Raw genomic sequence first — 13,159 nt, 5'->3', positions numbered from 1 at the left:
CTTCTAGTCAAGTTGTGCCACAAACTTCTCTTCTCCCCAATCCTATTCAATACCTCATCATTAGTTATGTGATCTACTCATCTAATTTTCAGCATTCTTCTGTAGCACCACATTTCGAAAGCTTCTATTCTCTTCTTGTCTAAACTATTTATCGTCCATGTTTCATTTCCTTACATGGCTACACTCCATACAAATACTTTCAGAACGACTTCCTGACACTTAAATCTATACTCGATGGTAACAAATTTCTCTTCTTCAGAAATGCTTTCCTTGCCATTGCCAGTCCACGTTTTATATCCTCTCTACTTAGACCATCATCAGTTATTTTGCTCCCCAAATAGCAAAACTCCTTTACTACTTTAAGTGTCTCATTTCCTAATCTAATTCCCTCAGCATCACCCGACTTAATTCGACTACATTCCATTATCCTTGGTTTGCTTTTGTTGATGTTCATCTTATGTCCTCCCTTCAAGACACTATCCATTCCGTTCAACTGCTCTTCCAAGTCCTTTGCTGTCTCTGACAGAATTACAATGTCAGAGTGTGCTCCCTGCCGCCGTTGGATAAGCAGCTGCAGCAGCAAGTCGTATACTCCTAGCTCACTCATTTGTTACATAGTTTAATTTTTAATTTCTTTGCGTGTTTTTGGTACTTGCATTGTTTAATTCATAAATTTCGGGCGTATTATAGAATCGCGTTTTAGTACCTGAATAGTGTAAAATCGCGTAGTTTCCTTCCGCCGCCGAGCAGTGTGTCAGCAGTGCACAAGTGGTAGCATTACTGTATTTACTAGGCAATCTTGTATTTTAATAACCATTTAAATTTTGTGTCGATTTGTTTGCGCTCTCTGTAGATTAGTTCAGACGTTCTTTGCACAACAGTTTTTAGCATGGATAGGGACTGCAACTGCTGTGTTTGGATGCAGGCTGAGTTGGCATCCCTTCGCTCCCAGTTTCAGGCAGTGTTGGCTTCGGTCACACAGCTTGAGGCTGTTGCCAATGGTCATCACTGTGGGGGTCCGGATGGGGGTTTGTCGGGGACGGCCAGCTCGTCCCACGCATCCCCCGATTGGACTACGACTGTGGTTTCCCGGGATACTGCCCGCATTGAGGCTGATCCCTCACCTGTGGTAGAGTGGGAGGTCGTCTCAAGGTGTGGCAGGGGGCGAAAGACATTCCGGAGGGCTGAACGGAAGGCCTCTCCAGTTTGTCTGACGAACCGGTTTCAGGCTCTGTCTCAGGCTGATACTGATCTTCGGCCTGACATGGCTGCTTGTCCTGTTCCAGAGGTTGCCCCTCAGTCTGAAAGATCCGGGCGGTCGCAGAGGATGGGCTTACTGGTAGTTGGGAGCTCCAAAGTCAGGCGCGTAATGGGGCCCCTTAGGGATATGGCAGCAAGGGAGGGGAAGAAAACCAAAGTGCACTCCGTGTGCATACCGGGGGGAGTCATTCCATATGTGGAAAGGGTCCTTCCGGATGCCATGAAGGGTACAGGGTGCACCCATCTGCAGGTGGTCGCTCATGTCGGCACCAATGATGTGTGTCGCTATGGATCGGAGGAAATCCTCTCTGGCTCCCGGCCAATCTGATTTGGTGAAGACTGCCAGTCTCGCTTGCGGGATGAAAGCAGAGCTCACCATCTGCAGCATCGTCGACAGGACTGACTGCGGACCTTTGGTACAGATCCGAGTGGAGGGTCTGAATCAGAGGCTGAGACGGTTCTGCGACCGTGTGGGCTGCAGATTCCTCGACTTGCGCCATAGGGTGGTGGGGTTTTGGGTTCCGCTGGATAGGTCAGGAGTCCACTACACGCAACAAGCGGCTACACGGGTAGCAGGGGTTGTGTGGCGTGGGCTGGGTGGTTTTTCGGGTTAGATGGCCTCGGGCAAGTACAGAAAGGGCAACAGCCTCAACGGGTGCGGGGCAAAGTCAGGACATGCGGGGACAAAGCAGCAATCAGTATTGTAATTGTAAACTGTCGAAGCTGCGTTGGTAAAGTACCGGAACTTCAAGCGCTGATAGAAAGCACCGAAGCTGAAATCGTTATAGGTACAGAAAGCTGGCTGAAGCCAGAGATAAATTCTGCCAAAATTTTTACAAAGGTACAGATGGTGTTTAGAAAGGATGGGGGAGTGTTCGTCGCTGTTAGTAGTAGTTTATCCTGTAGTGAAGTAGAAGTGGACAGTTCCTGTGTATTATTATGGGTGGAGGTTACACTCAACAACTGAGCTAGATTAATAATTGGCTCCTTTTACCGACCCCCTGACTCATCAGCATTAGTGGCAGAACAACTGAGAGAAAATTTGGAATACATTTCACATAAATTTTCTCAGCATGTTATAGTCTTAGGTGGAGATTTCAATTTACCAGATATAGACTGGGACACTCAGATGTTTAGGACAGGTGGTAGGGACAGAGCATCGAGTGACATTATACTGAGTGCACTATCCGAAAATTACCTTGAGCAATTAAACAGAGAACCGACTCGTGGAGATAACATCTTGGACCTAGTGATAACAAACAGACCCGAACTTTTCGACTCTGTAAGTGCAGAACAGGGAATCAGTGATCATAAGGCCGTTGCATCATCCCTGAATATGGAAGTTAATAGGAATATAAAAAAAGGGAGGAAGGTTTATCTGTTTAGCAAGAGTAATAGAAGGCAGATTTCAGACTACCTAACAGATCAAAACGAAAATTTCTGTTCCGACACTGACAATGTTGAGTGTTTATGGAAAAAGTTCAAGGCAATCGTAAAATGCGTTTTAGACAGGTACGTGCCGAGTAAAACTGTGAGGGACAGGAAAAACCCACTGTGGTACAACAACAAAGTTAGGAAACTACTGCGAAAGCAAAGTGAGCTTCACTCCAAGTTTAAACGCAGCCAAAACCTCTCAGACAAACAGAAGCTAAACAATGTCAAAGTTAGCGTACGGAGGGCTATGCGTGAAGCGTTCAGTGAATTCGAAAGTAAATTACTAGGTACCGACTTGACAGAAAATCCTAGGAATTTCTGGTCTTACGTTAAATCAGTAAGTGGCTCGAAACAGCATGACCAGACACTCCGGGATGATGATGGCATTGAAACAGAGGATGACAAGCGTAAAGCTGAAATACTAAACACCTTTTTCCAAAGCTGTTTCACAGAGGAAGACCGCACTGCAGTTCCTTCTCTAAATCCTCACACAAACGAAAAAATGGCTGACATCGAAATAAGTGTCCAAGGAATAGAAAAGCAACTGGAATCACTCAACAGAGGAAAGTCCACTGGACCTGACGGGATACCAATTCGATTCTGCACAGAGTACGCGAAAGAACTTGCCCCCCTTCTAACAGCCGTGTACCACAAGTCTCTAGAGGAACGGAAGGTTCCAAATGATTGGAAAAGAGCACAGGTAGTCCCAGTCTTCAAGAAGGGTCGTCGAGCAGATGCGCAAAACTATAGACCTATATCTCTGACGTCGATCTGTTGTAGAATTTTAGAACATGTTTTTTGCTTGAGTATCATGTCGTTTTTGGAAATTCAGAATCTACTATGTAGGAATCAACATGGATTCCGGAAACAGCGATCATGTGAGACCCAACTCGCTTTATTTGTTCATGAGACCCAGAAAATATTAGATACAGGCTCCCAGGTAGATGCTATTTTTTTTTACTTCCGGAAGGTGTTCGATACAGTTCTGCACTGTTGCTTGATAAACAAAGTAAAAGCCTATGGAATATCAGACCAGCTGTGTGGCTGGATTGAAGAGTTTTTAGCAAACAGAACACAGCATGTTGTTATCAACGGAGAGACGTCTACAGACGTTAAAGTAACCTCTGGCGTGCCACAGGGGAGTGTTATGGGACCATTGCTTTTCACAATATATATAAATGACCTAGTAGCTAGTGCGGAAGTTCCATGTGGCTTTTCGCGGATGATACTGTAGTATACAGAGAAGTTGCAGCATTAGAAAATTGTAGTGAAATGCAGGAAGATCTGCAGCGGAGAGGCACTTGGTGCAGGGAATGGCAACTGACCCTTAACATAGACAAGTGTAATGTATTGCGAATACATAGAAAGAAGGATCCTTTATTGTATGATTATATGATAGCGGAACAAACACTGGTAGCAGTTACTTCTGTAAAATATCTGGGAGTATGCGTGCGGAACGATTTGAAGTGGAATGATCATATAAAATTAATTGTTGGTAAGGCGGGTACCAGGTTGAGATTCATTGGGAGAGTCCTTAGAAAATGTAGTCCATCAACAAAGGAGGTGGCTTACAAAACACTCGTTCGACCTATACTTTAGTATTGCTCATCAGTGTGGGATCCGTACCAGATCGGGTTGACGGAGGAGATAGAGAAGATCCAAAGAAGAGTGGCGCGTTTCATCACAGGGTTATTTGGTAACCGTGATAGCGTTATGGAGATGTTTAACAAACTCAAGTGGCAGACTCTGCAAGAGAGGCGCTCTGCATCGCGGTGTAGCTTGCTCGCCAGGTTTCGAGAGGGTGCGTTTCTGGATGAGGTATCGAATATATTGCTTCCCCCTACTTATACCTCCCGAGAAGATCACGAATGTAAAATTAGAGAGATTAGAGCGCGCACAGAGGCTTTCAGACGGTCGTTCTTCCCGCGAACCATACGCGACTGGAACAGGAAAGGAAGGTAATGACAGTGGCACGTAAAGTGCCCTCCGCCACACACCGTTGGGTGGCTTGCGGAGTATAAATGTAGATGAATGTAGATGTAGATGTAGTCATCGGCGAACCTCAAAGTTTTTATTTCTTCTCCATGGATTTTAATACCTACTCCGAATTTTTCTTTTGTTTCCTTCACTGCTTGCTCAATATGCAGATTGAATAACATCGGGGAGAGGCTACAACCCTGTCTCACTCCCTTCCCAACCACTGCTTCCCTTTCATGTCCCTCGACTCTTATAACTGCCATCTGGTTTCTGTACAAATTGTAAATAGCCTTTCGCTCCCTGTATTTTACACCTGCCGTCTTCAGAATTTGAAAGAGAGTATTTCAGACAACATTGTCAAAAGCTTTCTCTAAGTCTAAAAATGCTAGAAACGTAGGTTTGCCGTTCCTTAATCTAGCTTCTAAGCTTTTAAGACAAGTCGTAGGGTCAGTATTGCCTCACGTGTTCCAATATTTTTACGGAACCCAAACTGATCTTCCCCGAGGTCGGCTTCTACTAGTTTTTCCATTTGTCTGTAAAGAATTCGCATTAGTATTTTGCAGCAGTGACTTATTAAACTCATAGTTTGGTAATTTTCACATCTATCAACACCTGCTTTCTTGGGGATTGGAATTATTACATTCTTCTTGAAGTCTGAGGGTATTTCACCTGTCTCATACATCTTGCTCACCAGATGGTAGAGTTTTGTCAGGACTGGCTCTCCCAAGGCTGTCAGTAGTTCTAAGGGAATGGTTTCTACTCCCGGGGCCTTGTTTCGACTCAGGTCTTTCAGTGGTCTGCCAAACTCTTCACGCAGAATTATATCTCCCATTTCATCTTCAACTACATTCTCTTCCATTTCCATAATATTGTCCTCAAGTAGACCCTCTATATACTCCATCCACCTTTCTGCTTTCCCTTCTTTGCTTAGAACTGGGTTTCCATCTGAGCTCTTGATATTCATACAAGTGGTTCTCTTTTCTCCAAAGGTCTCTTTAATTTTCCTGTAGGCAGAATCTATCTTACCCCCTGTGAGATCAGCCTCTACATCCTTACATTTGTCCTCTAGCCACCCCTGCTTAGCCATTTTGCACTTCCTGTCGATCTCATTTTTGAGACGTTTGTATTCCTTTTTGCCTGCTTCATTTACTGCATTTTTGTATTTTCTCCTTTCATGAGTTAAATTCAATATTTCTTCTGTTACCCAAGGATTACTACTAGCCCTTGTCTTTTTACCTACTTGATCCTCTGCTGCCTTCACTACTTCGTCCCTCAAAGCTACCCATTCTTCTTCTACTGTATTTCTTTCCCCCATTCCTGTCAATTGTTCCCTTATGCTCTCCCTGAAACTCTGTACAACCTCTGGTTCTTTCAGTTTATCCAGGTCCCATCTCCTTAAATTCCCACCTTTTTGCAGTTTCTTCAGTTTTAATCTACAGGTCATAACCAATAGATTGTGGTCAGAGTCCACATCTGCCCCTGGAAATGTCTTACAATTTAAAATCTGGTTCCTAAATCTCTGTCTTAACATTATGTAAGCTATCTGAAACCTATCAGTATCTCCAGGCTTCTTCCATGTATACAACCTTCTCTCATGATTCTTGAACCAAGTGTTAGCTATGATTCTACCAGACGGCTTCCTCTTTTATTTCTTACCCCCAATCCATATTCACCTACTACGTTTCCTTCTCTTCCTTTTCCTACTGTCGAATTCCAGTCACCCATGACTATTAAATTTTCATCTCCCTTTACTACCTGAATAATTTTTTTTATCTCATCATACATTTCATCAACTTCTTCATCATCTGCAGAGCTAGTTGACATATAAACTTGTACTACTGTAGTAGGTGTGGGCTTCGTGACTATCTTGGCCACAATAATGCGTTCACTACACTGTTTGTAGTAGCTTACCTGCACTCCTATTTTTATCCATTATTAAACCTACTCCTGCATTACCCCTATTTGATTTTGTATTTATAACCCTGTATTCACCTGACCAAAAGTCTTGTTCCTCCTGCCACCGAACTTCACTAATTCCCACTATATCTAACTTTAACCTATCCATTTCCCTTTTTAAATTTTCTAACCTACCTGCCCGATGAAGGGATCTGACATTCCACGCTCCAATCCGTAGAATGCCAGTTTTCTTTCTCCTGATAACGATGTCCTCTTGAGCAGTCCCCGCCCGGAGATCTGAATGGGGGACTATTTTACCTCCGGAATATTTTACCCAAGAGGACGCCATCATTTAATCATACAGTAAAGCTGCATGCCCTCTGGAAAAATTATGGCTGTAGTTTCCCCTTGCTTTCAGCCGTTCGCAGTACCAGCACAGCAAGGCCGTTTTGGTTAGTGTTACAAGGCCAGATCAGTCAATCATCCAGACTGTTGCCCTTGCAACTACTGAAAAGGCTGCTGCCCCTCTTCAGGAACCACACGTTTGTCTGGCCTCTCAACAGATACCCCTCCGTTGTGGTTGCACCTACGATACGGCTATTTGTATCGTTGAGGCACGCAAGCCTCCCCACCAACGGCAAGGTCCATGGTTCATGGAGGAGGTCCATTGGATTAGACATTAATTTTGGTGGGCATCTCAGTAGTATTAGGAATAGGGTATATGTTGATACTTGGTTCAATCCCATTATGGTTCATCATCAAAACACTGCTGTAGTACCACACTTTTCATGCATTCATCTCAGTGATCTACACAACTGATACATGTTAGATAGTCAAATGTCACACAAGAAATATGCCAATACATGTGAAGAAAAGGACAAAAAAATCTTTGAAATAAATGAGTTCTTTTTTTTGAGCTCTGCATCGAAAAACTTTCAAAGTACTTATTCATCTTCCACATTGCCGTTATTTATAGATGAATGTACATTTATTTACTCAGGGTCATTTGATTTCAGCTTAAACCAGTTTCAGGTGTATCTTCAAACAATGTTCTGTACTCCATTGCTCTCTTTTACTTAAAAGACTGATGTAACAGGTATTCCTAAGCTTGTGTTACTCTTTACTGTGACTCAAGTTTTCTCTTGAATGTAGTCTGAATATTCACTTCAAAATAGATTGGTGTGGTTAAATAAATGCATTTCATCACAGAATAATGCAAAGGTGGAAGATGAATATGTCCTTTTAAATTAGGTGGCTAAGTAGCTGTCCCACAGTTTTTCCCTCGATGTTGTTTCCTCTTTTACTGGACGAAGAAAACTTTCATTCTGAAAGTTATTATTTTTGTGGCTTCATGTTTATCCCCCCATAAGCTGTAATCAAAAACACTATCTCTTGTATCCCAGCTGGAAACAGAAGACGTAAGTACAGCCAGCAGACATAAACATGAAACTGATCATGGAGGTTGTTGATGGCAACATGGTGGGTGCCTCCAACATGGCTTTGCTTTCTGCACTGTCAGAACATAACTGAGAGGGCACCGCCAATCTTCACATCACCTGCAAGCCCCACTAGCAGCACAGTGTGACCTACATGATTTTGCTCATCCAGGGCTGTATATAAAGTCAGCTGCAGGCAATTTGTATTTGATTCTCAGTATCCTCTAGTTGTCTTATGTTTCATGCACCATTGTTGACATTCCTGTGACCTGGACTCTGTTTACAGCTTTATCGTCAAACCAACAAGTGAGTGCTGTGCATTAGACTCTGCCTCAGAATGCATCATGGTCTCCAGTTATGGACAAACTGTCTAATTTAGGAATGAGCGCTGCCTCTCTGTACTCTGCTCTGGATCACTGCTAGACTCAGCAGATGATTATGCTGTGTACTGTAGTGAGCATGTAGTAAATACTAGTTGAAGTAGAATGTTAGTGAAAAGCTAAAAGGACTTCAGGATGGACCCAGTTTTGGCGAAGCTGTTTGAACAACAATGGCTTTAACTGACATTGATACAATATTGATTATCAGCTCAAGAGGAGAGGCTTCAACAGTTCTTGGAAGAAGTTCTACATGTCACTCAACCATTCAAAGTTATGCAAGTGGTGTCATTCCTGTTCCTCTTCAGAGTCTTTTTCATTATTAAATGGCACAACAGTTCAACATTAGTGCCAATCGCTCCCATATGTGAAGGCTATTTCAAAACACAGTGACACTTCAACAGTCCACTTTGCTAGGCAAGCTGTGCGAAGTAGAGATGTTGATGACATCTTGCAGTGGTGTGTTGGAGCAGTAGCACCCATTTATGCCCACCGGGGCCCCATATGGCTCACATGGATGCCAGCAGTATAAGGCCACAGACAACAGACTCACTTAGACTGCCAAAACAAGTGTTTGTGGGCACAGCTATAGAGAATACTTTAAACTGACAACCATTAAATCTCACACTAGAGAATGTTTTCAACATATACTGGTTATAAGAATGTTTCTCAAAATCTGCACATACTTTTAGTAGAGCACATAGCAGTAGAGAATATTTTTTTGGGTAGACTCCTTTTCACCTTTTTGGTTTACTATCACTGATAAAATAAGCCTAGTTTTGTAGACAAATCCATTTCAATCGATAGAGACACTGCATAAAGTATTTTCTGCCATAATTTCATTCAGACTGGGATGTGAAACAAACCATACATCCGATATAACTTCTCATATACAAATTCGTCTTTGGCTGTTCCCCATTTCCTTGTGTCTCAACCCATTCTATTCAGATTGAAAGAGGCAGTTAACTCTGAACTGAATCAATTAGAGCAGCAGAGCATTCTCAAACAAATCACTTCAAATCAATGGGAAACACCATTAGTGGTTATAAAAGAACCAAATTCGAATGGAGACTTTAAAGTAACAGTCAGTTCGCAAGTAGTTACTGATGTTTACCCACTTCCATGCCCAAAAAACTCGTAGTCAATGTTTGTGACAGACATTACTTCTAAAAGATTGATCTTTTTGATGCATAACTGCAGATCACGTTGTAAGAAGAGTGTCAGTAGCTGTGTTTAATAAAGCTTCAGTTTCACCGCTTGCCTTTCAGCATTGCTAGCACACTACCACTGTTCCAACAGAAATCAGAGGATTTGTTGAAAGACATACCATCGTTCATAAACTATTTGGATGGCATTGTCGTCATAAGAGCTAATCTGCAGGAACATATCAAATCTACACATTTTATTCAAGAAATTGCAGGCAGCTGGGCTATGAAGCAACTAGAACAAATTGTTTCAGGCATAACTGGAATATTAGTGGCACATACTGAACAGAAATGGCATCTGTCCAACACAGTATCACTTAGAAGGCACTGACCAAGTGCCAGTACCAAAGAATGGAAAAGAATTGCAATCTTTCAGAGGCTAAGTAAACTATTACGTGAAATTTATTCATATACAGCTACTATTGTCTGTGTATTAACCAGCTGCAAAAGAAGGAGATACAGTTCAAAAGGTCAATAGCCAGCAAAAGGTCCTACAAAAAACTGAAGGTACATGTATGATCTATCCCATGCCTATCATCATTTGAACGCAGCTGACTACTGATCTTTACAACTGATGCCTCACCCTATGGCTTAGGGATATTATTGCCTCAAAAGAATGCTAAAAAGGTTGAACAATTAATACTATATGCTTTAAAAACACTAAAATCTGCTCAGAAGAATTATTGCCAGATAGAATCGGAAACCTGAGCCATCATGTACAGCACCTAAAATCTTCACACCTATTTCTAAGGATTGTTGTTCCATCTAATCACTGATCGTAAGCCCTTACTGGCAATATTTAGGCTGTGCCATGGCAGAGCAGACAGCACAGTGCCTGCAATGATAGGTCTTGCTCCTCAGTTGCTACAACTACAAAATTCATTACAAGCCCACAACAAATTGTCCCATTTGCCCATGGGTCCCAATTTAACATTTGATGGTAAGGAAGAGGGTTGCTTCCAGATCAACTCATCATCCCACTATGCTGCCGGCACGGTAGCTCAGCGTGTTCGGTCAGAGGGTTAGCTGCCCTCTGTAATTAAAAAACTGAGTTAATGGATCAATAACGAACTTCAACGGGCGTCAGGTGACGTCCGCCACGAACAATAACGAACAAAATGAGATTAAAAAAAAATGCTGTGCTAAACTTTTCAATAACAGGCACCAAGCTAGCCTATGACACAAGACAAGACTTAACACTTCAGCACATCCTGCTCTGGTTTCATCCAGGCTGGCCTAAGTTGGCCATCTCCACAGCTTCCCACTGCTGACCCTCTTTCATTTGAAAAATTGCCTTTCAGTTTTTGATGGAGTTATACTACTAGCTGCAGATTACAATGAACTTTGCATAGTCATTCTCCAGTCATCGAGTTCCCAAATGTTCCCCAATGTTCTTCATTGGAGCCACTGGGTGAACATGGCGTACTGACAACCAACATGTACATTGGCCACTGACTGATAAAAATTGCAAATACCAGCACATGCTATTATCAGATGTGCTGAGCATCAAGCAGTTCCATCACAAAAGAGTGCACCATGTGCAGTAGCCTTCAGCTCATGGTCTAGTGGTTAGCATTGCTACTTATGGATCACGGGGTCCCGGGTTCGATTCCCGGCTGGGTCGGGGATTCTCTCCGCTCGGGTACTGAGCGTTTGTGTTGTCCTCATCATCATTTTGGAAGTGGTGAGATTGGAAGATTGGGAACTTGAACGGGTGTTGTTGAGCACTCCACAAACCAACATCATCATCATGGGCAGCACTACAACAGCCGTCAAACAAGATACACCTAGATTTTGGAAGGTCTTTCCTAAATATAATGTGGTTCATAACGGTGGATGCACCATTAAACTACGCTTATGTGGTCAATATGAGGTTCACCAACACGGAAGCCAACCTCCAGGTGTTGACAAAAATGTTAGCAATAGAAGGCCTCCCATGCACCATAGTAATGGACAACAGTACCCAATGTACATCTAAAACAATTCACAGAATTCTGCTCCCAGTATGAGATATTGCACATCAGGATGACACCTTTTCACCCAGCATCTAACAGTGAGGCATAAAGAATGGTGTGCCCTTTCAAACAACAGATGTCAAAGGCCAGAGAAGCAATGTCAGCAGAGGCAAGGATAATCTGATTTCCTAGCACTTGTAGGATTATGCCAGCAAACAGTCACAGCTATGCTGAAGTACTCCATTTCTGACAACCATGCAACACCTACTCTTGCTGTGGGTGTCATCTCAGGAGGACTCTGCTGACAATCACTAACATCAGGGATTCTACATCTGTGTTGTCTCTACTGAGAATAGTGAAGTATGTGCAGATGCAGCCTTGTCAAGGCATGCAGCCACCGCCACCTCACCACTGGAGGCAGCTCTTCCTCTTACACCTGAACTTCACCGGGTGCCAGCATCACCTGACCTCCTGGCAGCCCCACATCCAGCACCACAGACAGTGCAGAAACAACTACTCAAGCACCGGTCCAGGTCCAGCTTGGCTCTCTGGAACTATGCCAGCATCCATGCAGCTTTCAGCCAACATACAGGCAACTTCTGCCTCTTCTCCAAGACACAGGCACGAGGCCATCCATTATTAGCAATGTGCACAAATTAAAGGGGGAGGAATCTTGTATGCTCGCCAGAAACAGAAGACACAAATATGGAAGTAGTTCCAGAGACAGACGACATCAACACAAAGGGTACTGTGTACAGCCAGCGGACATAAACATGGAGCTGACTGTCGATGGCAGCATGGAAAGCACCTCTGACTTGATGTTAGTTCCCACAGCATTGATGTACAGCTGAGAGGGTGCTGCTGCTTGTAATGTGACCTCTGAGCCTCGTGGGCAGCACCATTTGACATGGGTGGTTCTACTTGTCCAGGACTGTATAAGAGGCCAGCCAGAATCAGCTAAAAGCACTTTGTGTTTGATTCTTGCCATGCGCTGTCTGTCTTGTTTCTTACACTTCTTGTTGGCATTCCCGTGTTATGGACTTGTTAATGAGGTTTTTTCTTTCTGTCTTTTTTAAAAATCTATATTCTTGTATGGGAAGAAGTTTATTCTACTAAAGGAAAGAAAGGGACAGATGTATAAGAGATAAGAACAAATTATGTTGTTTCCTTAATTGAGAGCTACGATTATTGAGTGATTGGCAGAATGTGAGGAATCACTTATATGTTTTTTAATCAATTGGCCCACTCCCAACTGCCATCATTTTATCATCCTACTTTTACTGTACTTTGTCTTTACTCTCAAAGTGTTTTCTTTTATCAAGAGGCCATCACCTATGCCAATTTTTTACTACTTGACTGTTGCTTATTGTCAATTCCTGGTATTTGTAATTTCCTGTTTCATTCAGTATTTTTTGATGTCGTGTGATTCTGAACTTTCAGCGATAAAACACTGCATTTTTTATCAGCTAGTATTTCTTTTATGTTGTTGTTTTTGGAAAAGAACTCTAAGTGTAAAAGCTTTGGACCCATTCTCTTCTTCCATCTTCGAGTGTAGCACACCATTTTAATTCTGCTGACAAAAGCTTGTTTTGGGTGTCTGTTGAAGACAGCTGTTTCTA

General features: G+C 42.8%; 1 protein-coding gene across 1 annotated transcript in view; it reads left to right on the top strand.

The window, feature by feature from the left end:
• LOC126176716 (cilia- and flagella-associated protein 45-like) overlaps nucleotides 1-13,159 on the top strand; it is a 150,462-nt gene that overhangs the window by 88,431 nt on the left and 48,872 nt on the right. The window lies entirely within an intron of this gene.

The sequence above is a fragment of the Schistocerca cancellata genome, chromosome 3 (assembly GCF_023864275.1).
Source record: "Schistocerca cancellata isolate TAMUIC-IGC-003103 chromosome 3, iqSchCanc2.1, whole genome shotgun sequence".
In the NCBI taxonomy this organism is placed as follows: Eukaryota; Metazoa; Arthropoda; class Insecta; order Orthoptera; family Acrididae; genus Schistocerca; species Schistocerca cancellata.
Note: the sequence above shows the minus strand (reverse complement) of the source record. Positions and strands in the feature narration are given on the sequence as shown.